At 38.1% G+C, this 16,739-nt stretch overlaps 1 protein-coding gene across 2 annotated transcripts in view; it reads right to left on the bottom strand.

Moving 5' to 3' along the window:
- The window catches only part of FMN2 (formin 2), a 346,386-nt gene that overhangs the window by 240,020 nt on the left and 89,627 nt on the right, over positions 1 to 16,739 (bottom strand). The gene's annotated exons all lie outside the window — the stretch shown is intronic.

Below are 16,739 nucleotides of genomic sequence, written 5' to 3'. Positions count from 1 at the left end.
GTGCTGTGGGTAAATTAAATATGAATAATAGATGAGTAAAAAGAAAAGAGAAGAAGAAGGAATGGGTAAAGAAAAGAAGGAATAGAAGGTCAAGGAGAAGGGAGGACAAACTCCAGTTGTGTGAAGCTGCAATGTCAGACAGATGCTCATGCAGACTTGGATTGGCTCACTTGAGGCTAGAAAGAAAGGTAAAGAGAGAGTGAGAGAGTTCTTCCTCCAGAGAGTCCCAGGGCCTTTCAAAGATGATCCCAATAGAGGCCACCATGAAGAGCCATAGTCCACAGGCACACACATTCGTTATCTGCCCCACATGGGCACCTGAGGCTGACACTCTAGATCTGCTCTTTAAGTATTATGAAAGAATAATTAAGAGGTAATATAAAGATGATATTTAGTATAAAACTAAACTTTTATCCTGTTTGCCCAAAGTTAAACCCTGGACCCAAGAAAAGTCTCCACAAGATTGAAACAGTAATCAAATACCTCCCAAAAAGCTAAAGTCTAGGACGAGAAGGATTCTCTGGTGAATTCTACCAAACATTCAAAGAAGATTTAATACCTTTCCTTTTCAAACTCTTCCAAAATATTGAAGAGGAGAGGATGCTTCCTAACTCATTTTCTGATGCCAACATTACCTTGATACCAAAATCAGAAAAGGACAACACAAAAAAAGAAAATTACAGGCCAATATCACTGATGAACATAGATGAAAAAATCCTCAAAAAAATATTAGCACACCGAATACAACAATATATTAAAAGGATCACACACCACGATCAAGTGGGATTTAGTCCAGGAATGCAAGGATGGTTTGACATCTGCAAATCAATCAACATGATACCCTACAAAAACAAAATGAAGAATAAAAATCATATGATCATCTCAACAGATGCAGAGAAAGCACTTGACAAGATTCAACATCCATTTATGATAAAAACTCTCAATAAAATGGGTATAGAAGGAAAGTACCTCAACATAATAAAGGCCATATATGACAAACCCAGAGCTAATATCATACTCAAGAGTGAAAAACTGAAAGCTATCCCTCTAAGAACAGGAACAAGACATGGACGTTTGCTCTCACCAATCTTATTCAACATAGTATTGGAAGTCCTAGCCAGAGTAATCAGGCAAGAAAAAGAAATAAAAAGCATATAAATTGGAAAGGAAGAAGTAAAACTGTCACTTTTTGCAGATGACATGATTTTATATATAGAAAACCCTAAAGAATCCACCAAAAAACTATTCAAAATAATAAACAAATACAGTAAAGTTGTAGGGTACACAATCAATATACGAAAATCACTTGCCTTTCTATACACTAACAACAAACTAGCAGAAAGAGAAATCAAGAAAACAACCCCATTTATAATTGCAACAAAAAGAATAAAATACCTAGGGATAAGTTTAACCAAGGAGGTGAAAGACCTGTACTCTGAAAACTATAAAACACTGATGAAAGAAACTGAAGAAGACACAAAGAAATGAAAAGATATTCCATGCTCATTGATTGGAAGAATTAATGTAGTTAAAATGTCCATATTACCTAAAGCAATCTACAGATTCAATGCAACCCCTATGAAAATCCCAAAAACATTTTCCATGGAAGTAGAACCAAGAATCCTAAAATGTATATGGAACAAGAAAAGATCCTGAATAGCCAAAGCAATCCTGAGAAAAAAGAACAAAACTGGAGGCATCACACTCCCTGACTTCAAAGTATACAACTAAGCCACAGTATTCAAAACAGCATGGTAGTACAGAAAGAGACACACAGATCAATGGAACAGAATTGAGAGCCCAGAAATAAATCCACATATATATGGACAGCTAACTTTTGACAAATGAGCCAAGAACATACAATAGAGAAAGGAAAGTCTCTTCAATAATTGAGGTTGGAAAAACTGGACAGTGAAATGCAGAAAAATGAAACTAGACCACTATCTTAAACCACACACAAAAATTAACTCAGAATGGATTAAAGACTTAAATGCAAGATCTGAAACCATAAAATTCCTAGAAGAAAACACAGGCAGTACACTCTTTGACACCGGTCTCAGCAGTATCTTTTTGAGTATGTCTCCTTGAGCAAGGGTAACAACAGAAAAAATAAACAAATGGGCCCACATCAAAATAAAAAGCTTCTGCACAGCAAACAAAATCATCAACAAAATGAAAAGACAACCTCTTGACAGGGAGAAGACATTTGCAAATCATAAGTCTGATAAGGGGTTAAAATCCAAAATATATAAAGAACTCAAACAACTCAAAAACAAAAAACAATCTGATTAAAAAATGGGCAGATCTGAACAGGTATTTTTCCAAAGAAGACATACAGATGGCAAACAGGCACATGAAAAGATGTTCAACATCACTAAATATTAGGGAAATGCAAATCAAAACCACTATGAGATATCACCTCACATCTGTCAGAGTGGCTATTATTAAAAACTCAAGAAATAACAAGTGTTGGAGAGGGTGTGAAGGAAAGAGAACCCTCATACACTGCCGGTGGGAATGTAAATTGGCACAGCCACTATGGAAAACAATACGGAGATTCCTCAAAAAATTAAAAATAGAACTACCATATGATCCAGCTATTCCACTTCTGAGTACTTATCCAAAGATGACGAAAATACTATTTCAAAAAGATGCACCCCTATGTTCACTGCAGCATTATATACAATAACCAAGACATGGAAACAACCTAAGTGCCCGATGACACAGGAATGGATAAGGAAGATGTGGTATATATACATACACAATGGAATACTACTCAGCCATAAAAAAAAAGACAAAATCTTGCCATTCGTGACAACATGGATGGACCTTGAGGGAATTATGCTAAGTAAACTAAGGCAGACGGAGAAAGACAAATACCATATGATTTCATTCATATGTGAAAGATAAAAAACAACAACAACCAACAAACACGTAGATACAGAGACCAGATTGGTGGTTACAAGAGGGGAAAGGGGGAGGATGAAATAGGTAAAGGGGTCAATTGTATGGTGACAGATGGAAACTAGACTTTTGGGGGTGAACACAATGTACTGTATACAGAAGTTGAATTATAATGATGTACACCTGAAAACTATATAATGTTATAAACCAATGTTATCTCAATTTAAAAAAAGGAAAAAGAAAAGTGTCCACAAAATAAAAAGTAAACTTTTTCTTTACTCTTTATTAAAGCCCAAAACAAATACGTAAACCACTGGGAGTGGAGAAACTCCAGATGGACAAGACAGAAATGGGTATTCACTACAAATGACACATTTTTGGTGCTATTGGGATATTTGTTAAAAATCTACACAGCTAGTTTTTTTCATAAGGGTAGAGAAGGTATAGACTTTCAATAGTCTTAATCCTAACTCCTGTTGCTTCTTCCCTAAAAACTCTATCTTTAGCCACAACATTTAACTTGCTGAAGATCAATCAGGATATTTGTTGAGAGAGGAAAAGAACTTGTAACTTCAGAGCCACAGCCCTTACACCAAGTACTTTATTTCCCTGTAATCAAAAAATACCAAGTAGCCCTTACTGTGGAAGGAAACTAATTTACTTTCCAACTAGTAAGGGAGTGTAACACACTTTAAATAGTTATGCAAAATTTTGAGAGACACTTTTTATTTATATGTAAATATAGGTATTCATATATATATTTAATACTTTGTCACTATTTTTTGCCAATGTCTACGCAAAAGGCTAAAATATGCTTTGAGAAATCATGCCATATAGTTTCCATATAGTCAACGGTAAAAGAAATAACTATAATAAACAATTTCTAATATCCTGTTTGACCACTGTACTTAATCCACCTTCCAATTATGATGCAAGAAGGAACCAGAAGCCAAGAAACTAGCACCCAAATTCATCCCAACAAAAAGTACAACTGTTCAGCATGTCTTCCCTACCCTGGATTAGTAAAATGTATAGATTATTTTCAATTTTCAAGCATAACCTTAAAAGTGACCTTTAAGCATTAATAAGTATTTTTTGAGTCATCCTGGTATGTAAACAGGGCTCTCATTTTCCCATTTATATAATGATCATATGAAAATATTAGTTGATGAAAGGCATGCAAGAATCTGCAAGAGTTTTCCAAAACTCAATTCTGAAATGTTATTGCCCAGGCCAGCTCTTTTTCATCATAGATTTGAATATAATGAAAGCAGCATAAAGAATACAGGACATGAAGGAGGAGGAGGAAGAGGAGAAATTGATCCTAAATCAGAACAGCCTAGCACAATAGCAATTACTACACCTCTTTCTCCAATGGATGGATTTATGGCCTCCACTTTGACAAGCCAACTAGTCCAACACAGCACCCAAAGCCAATGACCACAGAAGTCATCGTACCAATGACTGGGAAGATTCCTGGGATTTTTATCCTTTCTAATTATTTATGCAGCCAGTAGGAAAAAGGTAAATCAGTATCCCATTACACACGATAACTAGTAGCAGAAAAAGACTTTTTAAATGAGAATCAAATTTGGCAGTTACTTTGGATTGGCTTTCCCAACCTCCAGGTCCTTCTATGTATAGACGTGGGAAGAAAAACTACATTTACAGACTCCCTTGCAGTTAGGTTCATCCAATGAGATGCAGTGGCACAGAGATTTAGAAAGTGGAATGCGGTAGGAGCCACACTCCTGTGTGCCTTGACTGGTCTGTTAGCGATCCAGATCTGCTAACTCAAGGCTGCCCTGGAACAACATCCCATTGTCCACTCTCCAGTTTCCAATGGTGGCCTCAAAGGTTTTCGCTTCCCTGGTATACCAGGTGTATGTGATTCCTTTGAAAAGTTTCAGCCAAGAAGTAGATCTTTCAAACTTTCTAAGCTTTCCGTGAAAAAACTAATTTTATACATAGTAAACCCTTCTATTCAACATATCTAGCATGGTTTCCACTTCCTTCAACCAAGCCTGACTGATACAACCATGTACTGATATTTCAGAATAAACTGTGGGGGCAAAATCTCTTCCTGTAAGCAGCCTGAGGTGATCTCTGAAAATGGTTTCCTATTCACTTGACCCAGAAAACCCCACAAAATCATACAAATCAAGATGTTCAAATCTTCATGTTCACTTTAAGAACACTCCTGAAACTGCCCAGGCCATCGAAGGTATGCATATGGGAAAAGCCACCAAGTATCTGAAAGATGTCAACTTACAAAAGCAATGTGTGCCATTCCATTGGTACAATGGCGGAGTTGGTAGGCGTGCCCCACCAAACAGTGGGGCTGGACACAGCGTCGGTGGCCCAAAAAGAGTGCTGAATTTTTGCTGCACGTGCTTAAAAATGCAGAGAGGGGTGCTGAACTTAAGGGTTTAGATGGAGATGGAGCACATCCAGGTAAACAAAACCCCAAGACACACCACCAGACTTACAGCGCACATGGTCGCCTTAACCCATACATCAGCTCCTCTTGCCACACTGAGATGTCCTTATTGAAAAAGAACAGATTGTTTCTAAACCAGAAGAGGAGATGGCACAGAAAAAGAAAAAAAGATATCCCAGAAGAAAATGAAGAAACAAAAACTTATGGCCCAGGAACAAATTCAGCATAAAATAAATGCAAATAAAAGTTAAAAAAAAAACATTGTGGAAAAAAAGATTCTTTTTTCCTAAAAAAGAAAAGATATTAAAAATTAAACTACATCACCTTATTTCTAAGAAGTGTTTTTATCATAATGGTAAGCATGAACAAACTGTTAGAATTAAAGCGACTCAAGTGTTAATTTGTTTCAGTGCAGATTTTCTGAAGCATATGATGCCGTGATATGTGACATCTTTTACAAAAAGATGGCCATTTTTTGTAGTATTTGAGTTCATCTATTTTCCCAGTGGCCTCTGACAATCCTCTGATATGCAAATTCATCTTTTTAACATATATGTCATATCATCCTTACCAAATTAACTAACTCTGTTGGGTGCTCATTAATCAATTACTTTTCACATGATTCAGGTCTCCGCCCATCACCTTCCCTGACCTTCAGGAAATCCTACAACTTCTGCAAGATTAACAATTTCACCTTACACTGTAATGTATCATGTGGTTTAAAACATCCAAAAATCATTGATAAATGGACCCTGCCCAAACTAAAGCATGGTGGATTAGAACAGATGGCCTCTGTTAAGTGGGGAGGGATTTGGAGTTGAACCTAATTTTATAAGCGGTTAATTTACTAGAGTACATTCTTCTGTGTTTTACTTATTTTTTAAACAAAGTGATAATTGAGGGCACTTAGACAATAAAAAGTTGAGAAAATAAGGAACTGATATACTCCATAAGCTTCACATGTTTTCAAGCATAAGCTACAATAAGAACTAGAACTAAGAAATGGCAGAGGAAATCGAGATCAGAGGATGAAATTCCAAAACTGAGGCTATAATAATATGGCAGTGGCTGGCATTGTGGTGCCAAGAAGGTGGTGAAGTCAAAGAATTCGTGAAGATGATGATAAATAGACTGCAAAGAAAAAAGACTGAAATTTCTAGCGAGAGAATTTTTGCAGTGATATTACAGATAGAGAACAGGGAAGAGAAGTCAGAGTGAGAGACTATCTCCTTCTTACTGGGACATTAGTCCCACTGTAGAGAGAACAAAAAGCCAGTTTGCTGAAACCTTTGTTCCTCCCTATGACCTTCTCTTTACCTGCAAAATCCCAGTCCTGAATCAATGTGACAATCCTCCTTTTCCATCCCAGGGAAACAGAGCAATTAAGCTCATCTCGAACCTCAACTGCCCAGCCTGTGAAATCATGCCGGCCATCCATTCTCACAGAGGAGCCAGATGGAGATAGGATTTTTGGTTCTGAATTCAGCTAAGCATTTTCAAAGACTCTTATCTGGCCTTCCTTCTCCAGGGCTATCGGTCAAGGGCTGGCTGGCTCTCAGAGAGGACCAATTCACAGTCAGCTGAGATTTTCTGTAGAGCTCTCTAGAGAAGGTAGCATCGCTTGTCAGCAATAAGAGTTGATTTCTATATGGGTTATATTTTTTTACTTTTTTTCAGAGATTTATAAAGAAATTTACATGGTAAATATTAGTTATCATCAAGAAAAAAATGTTGTCTCTTCTCTGCCCATTTAAGCAAACATCCTCCTCTCAGGGCCCACCCATGGACAAAGCCCAGATTTAATCCTCAAGAGCCTGCCAGGCACTCTGTGGTCCACGGAAAGCCCTCAAGTTGGCAGCCTGTTCCCTTGTGTCCTGTGCTGGTACAGAATCCTCCATATCTTCAGGGTACAGCTTGACAGAGGCCTATCAGATCTTCACATTGGAGAAACGTGCTTTTCATTATCTTTAGACTTCTGCACTTTTCAACAAGACTCTCAGCATTTCCAGTAATTGTGCAGCAGTTTACCCAACGCTAATCGTCCTCACTATTAAAAATTAAAATAAATACATTTTGAAAAGGAAAAAAGTGATCTTTGCTATTTTGTACAGAATCTATAAAATGGGTGCATCCTTAAAAATGGAGGAAAGATAAATCTATTTTGGTCAGTCAACACAGTAAGTAATATATTTTATATATTACCAATTTTGAGATTGTTTTTAAAAATATTGTTTCAAAACCCTAAATCATTATAAGTGGTAGAGTCTGCCATCCACTTTGGCTGAACAATTATATACAATAAGTCGGCCAAAATTCTTCCATTCCTGTATAATTTTATATGTGGGTGGTGATGGTTAGTGCTTATAAATTGTTTGAACACTTGCATATCACAAAATACAAGTGGCCATTAAAAAATAAAATGTTCACCAAAAATATTTTTCCAAATACAAGATTATCTGATTCCCAGAAAAAGAAAACATTACTATAACATTAAGGCTAAAACTGTCAAAAAGGAAGCCAAGATACACTCAAGTAAAGCTTTTGCTGAAAAGTTAATTTGCTCGTCTTTGAAACTTTATCATGTTTATTATGTAAGCGAGATACTTTCAGAGCCTAGAATATAAAAACTGCTTATTGGTAAGTTAACACTGTGATCATTTATTTTGTAAATGTTAATATGAAATATGTAATTCATTTTCTACCATATTCAGATTTTCAAGTTTTACTAAATCTGAGGCCACATGAACTGGCAAGTTAGGATACCTCTAGACATCTTTAAACTATGCGCCCTACACAGAAGCATATAAATCCTCTCTTTGTCAGGTTCTAAATTCTAAAACATTCTAAGCTTTTGAAACAAACCAATGGCATTCCAGATTTACAGTAAGGCTGCGAGTACCATATATGATCCTATAGGAGGAGAAATCCAGATTTTAAACAGAGAAGATTATACACAAAAATAAAGTACAATTTCAAGTATGAAAGGGAATTTCAAGAAAGAAGAGCCCCTCAGAACATATGGTAAGTGGTAAATAACTTACCAAGGGCTCTTTAAAGTAGACCATGTTATGGGAAAAAAAAAAAAAAAAAAAGCTTCACACACAGAGAGCTAAAATGGCATCTCTGGAATCTTTACAATGAAACAGATGCTGAACTACTTTTTCCTTAAATTTAAAAGGCATCTTACCTTCCAAATAAATACCACCGCCCTGCTTTGCCGTTTATCTGGGTATGGTGATGTATGGGAATCATTTTTCTAATTCACTGGCTCTTGGAGGCACCTGGAGGCCTTGCTGAACCCCGATTGCCGGGCCCCACCCCAGAGTTTCCAGTTCAGCAGGTCCGGAGCAGGGCCTGAGAATCTGCATTTCTACCCAGTTCCCAGCTGATGCTGATACTGCTGGTCCAGGGACCACACTTTGAGAACCACAGCCTAATTTATACCCCAGATGTGGTTACCAAATCCATTATTCCAACCTTTGGCTGCTACTTTTCCTTTATCACATCAGCACCTTAGCTCCGAATCTCCTCACCTAACAATGGGACTACTTCGCGAGTTTAATACCTGGTCCTCCTTTCTAGCTCTGTTCTCCCTCTTCCTCTCAATACTAGATTCTCTTGCCACGTAGTTGTTCCTTAAACATCAGTTCATCATAGAGCTTCCTTGCTCAAAAACTCATGGCTCTTACGCTGAGCATAAGACATTTTAAATTCTCTCCTTGGCTCCTAAGGTCTTGAATAGCCTGCAAAATGTGGGCACCCTGTTCCCTACCCTGCCTACGGCAAAAGGGTATGTGAGGATTACACAAGATACAGTCAGCTCTCGTCATTCACAGTTGTCACTATGTAGTCATTCTATAAAGTCACACCAAACACTGAAGCAGTGACTTCTGACCCACTGCTCCTAGGGGGAATACACAGTTAGCTTCCTGCAAGCCTTCCGTCACATTTTTTTCAACTGATCAATACATAACCTAGTTTTCTGTGTGTTTCCATTTAAAGTCACCTTATTTAATATGTATAAATATATTAAACACATAAGTGATATATACGTATTTAATATCTAACACGTGTTTCCTCTGCAGGGCACGTCACAGCCTCTTGCACTGAGGAACACCAGGCAGCGCAGCAGCACCACACATGGTGCACATTTCAAACAGCAAAGGCACCAACAAAAAGCACAAAAGGTGAAGAAATGAGGCACTAGACAGACTGCAAGAAGGACACTTGTTTACAGTCTGAGCTGAAACCAGAAGGCAGAGCACGGCCTTGTCCCGCCTCAGCTGGGAAGCTGCACGTCGAGTGACTCAAATTTCTCACCACTTTATGCACATCTACACATGGGATATGAAAGCCCCGTGAGTGTTGATTTGGGGGCTGCCAGTGCATTTTTGCTAGTGGGCAAGTGTGCAAATACAGAATCCACAGATAATGAGGATCAACTACATTAGGAAAGCAACTTTTCGAAACCAGAGTATTGCTCAGATATAACAGCAATAATGACAACCCAACAGCTAACCTTTTAGTGCCAACCACATGCCAGGAGCTCTTCTAAGCACTTTATGTAAATAAATGCATTTAAATCTCACAAAACCCTATGAGACAAGAGTTATCATCACCCCATTATACAGATGAGGAAACTAAGGCTCAGAGAGTAAATACTTTGCATAGGTTCCCAGTTAAAAGTGGAATAACTGGGATTGGTGCCCAGGTAAACTGGTCCAAAGCCCACAGCCTCAAACACTATGGTAAGAATATGAGCGAATTTTCTACCACTCCCCAATAAGCCCCCTCTGTTCCAGTCAGTGTGGTCTCCCACATACTTATTCATTCATCAAACATTATCTGAGTGCCCCAAAGGTGGCAGGTACTGTGTTAGATCCGGAGGGAGAAACAGAATAAGGATAGTCTCAGCTTTAAGGAGCTCACTGTCTATGAGACATGCATAAAACAACAGTTACGGGAAAGGAGATAAGTACAGGGTTCCAGAGGGGCGACATCTAAAGAGGTGTCTAGATGGAGACCTCTCAGGAAAAGTGTCCAAGAGGAAGGAAAGTTTGACATGATTTTAGATTAAGCAATAGGAATTAAGTCAATTAAAAAGAGGGGTAGGAGTGCAGAAGAAACACACATAAAAAGACAGATAGGAAGGATGCTAAAGCTTTCAGAAAACGAGGGTGTTTTTAAGGCTGGAACAAAGTGAACATGTAGGAAATAGTGGGTGATGGGGCTAAAGATGAGGACAGCAGGGGACAGCCCCCAGCGTGTCCAGCTCAGGAGTCTGAATGTTCTCTCAGATGCTCTGAGCAGTCATTGAAGGAGTCTGAGCAGGTATCAGATGTAAGTAAATTTGGATTCTAGGAGATAACTCTGAGGCATTGTGGAGGAAAGATTAGGAGAAATTAAGACTGGAAGTAAAGGGACCTGTCAGGAGACTAGGCAGCGATCCAGATAAGATGGGCCCTGGCTCAGGCGTGGGGTCTGCATGTGGAGGAGGCCAGGAGGTGGGGAGCAGGGCTGGGCTCCTGGAGGAGGAAACTGAGCTGCCTCTCAGTCACGGGAAGACTGTGCCTGTCACGGCCTCCCCAACCCCCATGCCCAAATGTTCCTTTCTACTTCTGTGCCTTTCCTCTCTTCCCCCACCTGAAATCCTCATTCTTCTTCCCTCCACCTGCCCAAAAGTGATCCCTTTGAGGACTTGATCTAGTCCACCTCTCCTAAGAAGCTGTCCTTAATTACAATTTCTCAACAACGTTCCCGTTTTTTAGGTTCTATAATACAACATACACTGAATACTTTGGCAGAATCACATTACATCTTGCAAATCATTTCACGCATATGGAAAAGTTGAAACCTTACAGTGCGTTGTATTTCCTTCAATACCTACCACAAATACCTTGCACATAGTAGGTCAACAGATGTCTGATAAAGTTCAACAAAGGATAAGCACCCTTTATAAGCTAAGAACTTTTATGGGCTCAGTTATCCCTTTAGATCAGCTGTTTGAACCATCTGTCTTTCTCCACAGGTCAACAGTGTTGCCCAGCACAAATGAATCTTACACCCTCTCAAACTCAACAGAGTAAAGATGGAACTTCACTCCCCCTGCAAGCCTTACTACCCCAGAGAAAAGCAAAAACAATGTGTGACATCTAATTCTTTCTTCACATTCTCATCTCAAATTGTAACTGTTTTCCAGAAGCTAACTGGTTTTCATTCTTAAAACCGACAGAACAATTTCTCTTTTTTCTTTATTTCTAAAGCTAAAATGTCTAAATCTTTCCTTGAGCTAGTTGGAGTTTCCATAAAATGAAAACGTACTTTCCAGAAAAATCCTTTCATCCCCTTAACATATTATGGTGAACACCTTGACAAAATGTCACCCGTTTTCAATGTCGTTGCCTCCATAAGGGTATCCTTGTGTCGTTTCCCCTCCCAACCACCTCTCACTTTGCCCCTCCCCAGGCTCACGGGGTCAAACTGTTTACTGAGCACCTAAGAACCATCAGAGTCTGAGGGAGCCTTCAAGGATGACTAAGCCAAGTTTTCTGACCCCAACCATCTCTCTCCCTCTCTCCTTTAACCTCTATTTTTCTTACTCTGGTTTATTTGTCTTGTAAATTGTTTTGTGGCTTATAATTACCATGTAAATTCATATTACTTTTTGCCTTAGAGATTAGAAAGAACTTACATTAAACAATGTTTTTTCCCAACCCTTCGACATGTCTTAATACCTTCCAACACAATTCAAGTAGCTTCTTATTTTTATGTCTTCATCATTGTTCCTTGCGAATTACGTTCACCCCACACCTTTCTTTTGATCTGACCAATGCTGCTTTACTCTTTAAACTTTTCTATGCCAAGACTCACATAAGGAATCCCTCAGGCACCATCAACTAGGGGACCCCACATTCCTCACATCTGTTTCCTTGATTTGTTCCTAAATAAAGATGTTTCTGAAACTAATAATAAATTGTACCGAGTAGGCATTGTATAAAGAGCACTATCACAGGTATTTTAAGGAGAATCAATGAAAAAGAATAGTCAATTCCTCGAATAAGTTTGCAGTCAAATTAGGCATTGAGGGGATCAGAGAGGATCCTAAGAGAAGATTTTTAAGCCAGTTTCAAAGGAGGTTGAAACTGGACTGACATAGGATTTTGCCAGTTATCTCAAATCATAACCATTTTTCTGAGCTTTGAGAATACATTTGCATATAAACTATACAACATGTGGGGTAAAAGAGTGCTAATAATGTTTAATTTCTTTCTTATTTTGCTGAGGAAGATTAGCCCTGAGCTAACATCTGTCGCAAATCCTCCTCTTTTTGCTGAGGAAGATTGGCCCTGGGCTAACATCCATGCCCATCTTCCTCTACTTTATATGTGGGATGCCTGACACAGCATGGCTGGATAAGTGGTGCATAGGTCCATGCCCAGGATCCAAACCTGTGAACCCTGGGCCGCTAAAGCAGAGCGCATGAACTTAACCACTATGCCACCAGGCCGGTCCCTTAATTTCTTTTTATTATCCAGCACTTTGTAACAGACATGGCTATTCACAATTAATAAATATTGTAATGTGTAGGGTGACTCAACTTTCAATTGCCTGATATTATCAATTCTTACCCAAAGCTAGAGTTTTTTGTTGTTTTTTTTTTTAAAGATTTTATTTATTCTATTTTTCCCCCCAAAGCCCCAGTTGTATGTCGTAGCTGCACACCCTTCCAGCTGCTGCATGCGGGACTTGGCCCCAGGATGAACGGAGAAGTGGTGCCTCGATGCGCACCCGGGATCCGAACCCGGGCCACCAGCATCGCAGCGCGCGCACTCAACCACCAAGCCACAGGGCCGGCCCAAAAGCTAGAGTTTTTAAAGATCAAATTTTATTCTAGTTACCTTTCAACTAGTCCATTTACATCAGAAAGATGTTGAGTTTTAGGAAAATACTTCAAAACACAAATTTTATATGTAACTTCAAATGCAAAAAATAAGTTAAAAACTGGATGGTAACCAGTTTTGCTACCATATATGAATCTTTAACACAGGAGCAAACGTTTTTATAAAATATAATTGATGTTTGCCTATTTATATATTGTAGAATGTAAAAGCATTTACAGTTAAAATAGTATTTCAAATACCAAAGAATAAAAAACAGAATTGTTTCAGTTTTATGAAATAATGCTTTAGACATAGCAGATTTTCAGAGCATATTACTTGAAAATAAAATCATCAGTTAGTGAGGTTTAAAGAATGTGGTTTTATTTTAAACTTCTCCTTCCATGGGAGCATCAATAAAAGCCCTCCAGGAGTAGCTATAGCTCTTTCTTGCCGCACGAGCACCAGCTATATTTGCTTTAAGCATCAGAGTCTCTGACAACCCATCAGCCTTCAACTCCTTTTAGTTGAGAAAAGGCTCTATGAGTCATGTGTGTTTTCCAGGGGTATGGAGCTCTGAGAATTATTAACTACAGGGAGAGAGTAAAAAAGTTGAAACTCATTCAATAAATTCCAGTGTGCTCAGGTGAGAGAACAGGTGCCTGAACTCACATCTGAAGAAAAACTTAGAGGTTGCTTTCTGACTCTGCTTCGTGCCTCTGACTAAGCAGTCCTGGAGACCCCATTACAGACACAGAATAAGGCGGGCAGCCTCGATGGACCAGAAATCCTCCTATGTCCATCAACCGTACAGAGCAAACTGGCTTAAAGACCCCTCATTTCCTGCTGCAGTGGTAATTTACAGAGGTACAGAACTGCCATCTAGTGACTATGAAGAAAACAGCAAGGTGCTTTACATGAAAAATTGTGAGTTTTTTCAAAAAGAATAGTGAAGCACTAAAATTAGTAAAATTGACACAATGTGGCAAACCAAAGTTATAGTAAAACTTAAAAATGTGTAGGTGCACTCATCTGTCACTCTCTATGCCTCTAAAACATCTGACTCATAAATTAAGTATAGTTTAAATATAATTTTAAAAGAATAACTTTTAAAATAAACTTCTCATGTCATCCATCTGATGATTTTGGCAGGAGCTGGTATTACATAGCCAGAGGGCAATTACCCATGTCGAACTATCTTCTTCATCATAGTGGAGAGAACATGAGGTAGAAAACCCAACAGACCGATCTTCAGATCTTAGTTCCTACCCTTGATCAGTTTTGTGACCGTCAGTAAGTTAACACCTACAAACATCATTTTCTTTCCCAGTTAAGTATGAATTATAATAGTTACTTTACAAGATTATTGTAAGAATTGCATAAGGTAATATAGTAAAGGAACAGGTGCACAGTAGATCGATAATTAATTCTCCTTCCCTGTATCTCTTTTATGGAACATACACAAATCATATAAGAAGAGAACCAGTCCATAAAATAAACTTATGACAAAGAGTCAATGCCTCCTAAATCAAGTGACATCATTGTTGAGCGCTTAACCCTCAACTGCTTCCAAATACTGTTACCTCTCAATTAATTTATTGTATTTTCTGGCTTCTAGACACTTCACGGGCTACCAGGAAAGGACAAATTGAAATTGATCTATTTCACCCTTGAGCTTCCAAGTCATAACGTCAGGTGTTTGTAAGTCACCTAGTTCATCAGGTTTTCTGCTTATTACAATGTATTTTACCATGGTTCACAGCCTGAGAAAAACAGAAAACCACTATAATTTTACATACATGAATACATATCTTGATTTATTACAGGTGGAATCTTAATATATAGAGCAATATTGTACACGTTTTGTCATTGTTTGTAGTATAGAAGACTTTTGTCCAGGTTTTCTTTGGCTTTATCATATATAACAAAGAATTCAATAATATATGCCCTCGAGATAAGAATTTAGAAAAATATAGTATCTTAGATCACAATTTAGTCATGCTTCAAAAAAAAAAAAGCTATAAAAATAATGAGAGGATATTTTGAGGGCACTATTTTTCTTAATTATTTCTGACTTTATTTCTCTTTACCTCTGTTTAACCTTTCTCCATCTTATTCGCTATTGGCTAATTATTGCACAGTAACTGAATACCCATCAGCTGAGCCCACCACGCTTCTCCAAGCGCCCCAGCCTGATGTCGTTCTCGGCTCTGACAAAAAGAGGCTGGGAAAACCTGTTTTATGACACTATCCTTAAGAGTGTCTTTACTCTCACGATAATGGCCAATCCGGCTGTATTTTTGAAAGGCACCAGTGGATTATAAAATGAAGTTCTAGACCCATGTTGTATCCTTACTTCTCCTCCAGGGGGAGCACAACTGTCATGTATAACGCAGGACGGCTGGTTTGGTTTTATTTTTCTTTCCTTTAAAAATATTTTATTACTTGTAAAATGTAATAGGGGTAAAAATGATACACGAGCAACAACATGAACTTACAAACTGCAAAAATATAATGTTTCAGTGTCCTAATTTTATACAATGTAATAAATAATACTACTTTCTCAATGTGATATCTTGATTGATTGTAAGATTTTTTTTTCCTGGCTCATTTTTCTGCAAATTCATTTATTAGGTCACCAAATTTATATGTTTAGGATCTTTATTTTCAATCAATATAATTGAAGGGACATCAGTTGTTCTTGGCAAGTGAAAAGTAACAAGAAATTTTCGAGAATTTTTAATTCTGAGAAGGATCTTTCTGCTTCTTTTTTAAAGGGAAGTCATTTTATACTCGGAAAAGTTCTCAAAAATCATCAAATTCTTTAATTTTACAAAAAGAACACTATGTCCCAAATAGTCTATGTGGGTTGTCATACATTAACCAGAAACAGACCTAGAACCCAGGTCTGACTTGTCTCATTTCTCCTGGACCACACTCAAGAGAGCACATGCTCTCCTTACTGGTAAATTCTAATGCTCAGTGATTTTCACAAGCACAGTTGGGATAAAGTACAAATAAATTAAACAAATGGTTTTATACAAAAAAAGGAGCCATCACTACCCACAATTTCTATTCCATATAAGTGCTTTCTTTCTTGCAGGGTTTTTTTTTTTTCAATAGTAAGTCCATTTTGTTACAAGAAAAAAGACATGAAATTTGGCTTCTTTAGTAACAGAAAAAAAGTTTCTGTGGAAATTAAAAAGACACTAATGTTTCATACACTAAAGCAACTGAAGAATATTATTTGATTTTAGAAAAGCTCTGACAGACTTTCAGAAATCGCATCCATGCGACTATTCGTCTGTCCAGGCACATCTCCGCACGTCACCTCCTGGAGCGGTCACTGTTTTCTGCTGGAGGCAGCTGTTGTCAGGCCCAGCGCTCTGGCTGCGTAGAGAATGATGCAGCTTCTGAAAAGCATGTACTCAGTTCCACTTCAAGGCTGATTTTCTCTGCAAAGTCTAAATGGAAGAAAACATTCCCTTCCGCCTGACCGGATTCCCCCGCAGGCTTAG

Source organism: Ceratotherium simum, chromosome 36 (genome assembly GCF_057802395.1).
Source record: "Ceratotherium simum simum isolate JZ-2026a chromosome 36, ASM5780239v1, whole genome shotgun sequence".
Taxonomy (NCBI): Eukaryota; Metazoa; Chordata; class Mammalia; order Perissodactyla; family Rhinocerotidae; genus Ceratotherium; species Ceratotherium simum.
This window is presented reverse-complemented; position numbering and strand designations above follow the sequence as displayed.